Raw genomic sequence first — 3909 nt, forward strand, 5'->3', positions numbered from 1 at the left:
TTATTTCATTCGCGAAAAATTCGCTGAACTTTGGAGACATCGTTAATATAAACATAATTTTTATAGACGTTAAAAATAAATGGTTTTTAGTAGATCCGCTGCTCGTTTAAACTTAACAGTTTGTGCAATCCTGTCGCGACACGAGTGGGCGATGTCGTATTACCAAATTATACGAGTTTTTTTTTACATTTTTGTACGAATACTGTCGCAATTTTTTCGCCGTGATATAGGAATACGAACTATAGGAAACCGTGTTATAAGGGGTCGACTGTATATGTATATACAAATGCCTTGTGTCTATTAATGCATCTAGTAGAAAAGATAAATAAGGGAAGACATGGTTTCGGAAATACTTAACTATAACTAAACCGATTAAGTCAAAGAAACTAACTGTTTCTACCTGGAAAGTCAAAACAGAAGTTCAGGTACCTAACCCTAATTACTAAGTCTAACAAATGAAAAACACGTGAAAATAAAGAATCTAGCTATCGTAAATGAAAAACTGACTCAAAATCTAAGCAGTAACCCAAATACTAACTAAAATGGCAAAAAACAGCAGAGAAAAAAAACACTCAATAGAGCCAACGACACGCAAAAGTAGACTTCGGCAGAAAGCTCATGAACACAGGCAGGAAGCAGGCAGAGGAGTGTAATATTAATACAGTTGATTACAGTTATTAGCCCGGTCGGTAAGTAGGACATTCCGCATATTCAGACAAAACATTGAAAAATGGAATGAAATTCTATAACGCAATTTACTTCGCCTACTGACTCGAAAATGCTACCTAGTAGTCCTGCAGTGGCACAGTAGTTTTCTTTGAAAGCTGTACAATACAAACACGAGTTTGGACATTTTCGGTTTCTCCATACGCGACCTCTATTTGTTTTTTTTTTCATCAGATGTCAACCATGATTAAGAAACACAAAAAATTTTTTAAAATGTCAGGCCTTGTCTTTCCTTTTCTCACTCAATCGTGTCAAATTGACTCGATCTCTCATACGGACCACATGTTTCAACAAGATGTGTAACGCTGCCATATAAAATGACAAAACTATTTTAAAATTATTTTTTCTGTACCTCACTTTCTAACCCACTTTTGATTTTGTGTCTTTTACTGTCTGTTGGGCAGATGGAACAATTACCAATCGGTTTTCGAGTGTTCGAATCAAAATGCACAAGCAGAATTGACGTTTTCTAAGAGACTTAATTTGCTCGATCAAATCAGAAGAGTATTCCCTAACACCAGCTACTAGCAACTTGCGGAGATGACGGTGTGTTCAGAAACACAATTTCACGCTTGATAAAGTAGGAAGACAAATTTCGAGAAGAATGGATATCTTGCGAAGAAAGCTGGGGAACAATCTGAAACAGAATCCTGAAAGGAAAAATGCAGAAGCAGAAGGAAGAAAAGGAAAAAAAGAAAAAACACAGTATCCTGAAAGGAAGTCAACTCCTAGAAGAGAAGAAAACTCATTTTCTGGTATATGGTGAGTCGCGAAGTTCGGATACTCCGCTAGGTGATCCTCGTTTTACAAATAAAAATAGGATAACTTTCTAAAAATGTTTTTGTACTTACTATTAATTCAAATTACTGTAAGGTCTCGTTTCATGCAGTGGATACGTTCTACAGAAAAGCGCATATAAAAAATTCGCATAAAAAAAGACTTCACTTGCCTTGAAAAAATAGGGATACTTTTTCTAATTTTCTAAAATCGCATAAAACCAAAACAACGAGTTAAAATTAACTTAAAACCGCATAAAAAACTTTGCAGAAATTAAAAGAAATAGGCTGCTTAATAAATTACTTCGAATGTCTGAAAGAAATTCACATAGAAGCTTAAAATACTCACTCTAAAAACAAATAACTGACATCTGGATGTGAAGAGTTAATTAAAACGCCTTTAGTTCCTCGCCCGAGTTAACTCGGGCAGGTAACATANTTTGAATTCCAGCTTCTCAATTTCACAGGCAAATTTATGTACTATACAGGTACAGTACTTTCTCCAGATGTTCACGTAATTGAAGGAAAGTAGAAAATCCTTCAGAACATGAAGTCTTCCGACAGAATATAGACTTTTCCTCCACCAGGATTTGCTTATCTTCTAAATCTACATGCTTGTTAGTAAGATTTCCTTTTGAGGAGAAGTGCTTATCGCAATAACAATAAGTATTTTCTAATACAAGGTATATCGAACGCAATATTTTGCATAACGATTTCTTAGCAACGTAGCGGGAATACTTCAAAACCAATTATCGATAATAAAGTATGGTTTTAAAGCTAAAATATCCACAAAAAATTTCAAGCACACCGTACAGTATGAGGTATACGCTATCTGAACGTCACGAGACTAGCGGCATCTCGTGGTAAAAATCAGAACTACGGCTACGGAATCGTTCTGTAATTAGACGCCAGTCAATTTCATCTGGTTTAGCCGGTGGAAGCCTACGACCTTGAGTCGATGCTACACATTCCAACGCTTCCAATTCTATCCGGGACCGGTTCTGGGCTGTTAGCCGCCCGCCCGCCAGATATTTGGCCGATTACGTGAATAACGAATAGATTTATAACTTAACCCAACCGATAAGAATTTACTGGTATGTTTTTACGATAGTTCTGTATAGTTGACAGGAGTTAAAAAAAATTTATTAAAATATTTGATATATTTATTCCGCTCTCCGATTTTATGTTACTCACGGATTTCAATGTTAAACCGGTGATATTACGATTTTGTATATCCCATCTTTAAGGGCATGTAGAAAAAAACGTGTATAATTTTTGTATAATGTTAAAAATTAACCGTTACTTCGACAGCGTCATTTACAACTAAATTTAATGAACGAGAAAGATGCACTAGGTACAGAAAAAGCTCTAGAATTTATTTTCCTTAAATTTACGATTTATGTATCTATTTGTCATAAAAATTTGTCTTTTCATTTTTTTCTCAAGACTACAAATATTCGAGTACAAAGTAACCGGTTTCGACTTATTTCTACTTAAGTAGTAGTTAAATAATTAAGCGATTAGGGAATTGGAGACAGAAAACCCTGATGAAAGAGCCGAAATTTTACTTGAACAAAAGCCTAACCGAACAAATCTCTAGCCGAGTACAGTGAGAGTGATTTCTTCGAAATATTAGATGTAATAAAGACAGACATTTTTCCAGTTCGACGAGAGTGACCGAAAAGTTGTAAATTTTGAAAATTTCCGTGGACAACACCTGCTCCTAAAACGAATTAGAAAACAAACGACGGACAATCTATTAAGTTTAACATATTTAGACTTTTACAGCTATGATGAGAAACGTTTAAAATTTACAAGAACCCTGTCGTGTCTTTTGACATTTCAAATTGACCGGTATCGGCACACCCTCGGGATTTGGCAGCCCGCATGCATGTACACACCGCACACTAGCAGGACCGTCTCTGATTCCACTCGTAGGGAGCTATTTGACTAAGTGGTTAAGATTTAAAAAGTAAAGAATATTTTATGTTACTTTCATGTACGTTTCATTACAAAGCTATACAGGTATACCTCGCCTTACGTCGGTAATTGGTTCCAGGAGAACGACGTAAGTCGAAAAACGACGTAAGTCGAATTTACTTGTCTCCGAATCTACTTATTACTAGGCTAAACCATAAATTACCATTCCCGGTTCTGTATNGTGTTAAATTTCACAGAAGGGCGAGACAAAGGAAGTTAAACTTTAAAGCTTTTTCTTCAAAACTAACGCATTTCTTTCGTTTTTTTTCAGTTTTAAGTAATTTTTATGTTTAATTACATTTATATCAAAAATTGCTAGGAACTAAAGTAATTAAGCTAGATCTAGCTGTCCTTTACATCCATAAACGTTATATGTCAGTGGAACAAATGGAGTGATCTTTGAGCGTTCCACGATTTTTGGAGACTG

The sequence above is a fragment of the Centruroides sculpturatus genome, unplaced genomic scaffold (assembly GCF_000671375.1).
Source record: "Centruroides sculpturatus isolate CEXI.00-Female unplaced genomic scaffold, Cexi_2.0 scaffold140, whole genome shotgun sequence".
Taxonomy (NCBI): Eukaryota; Metazoa; Arthropoda; class Arachnida; order Scorpiones; family Buthidae; genus Centruroides; species Centruroides sculpturatus.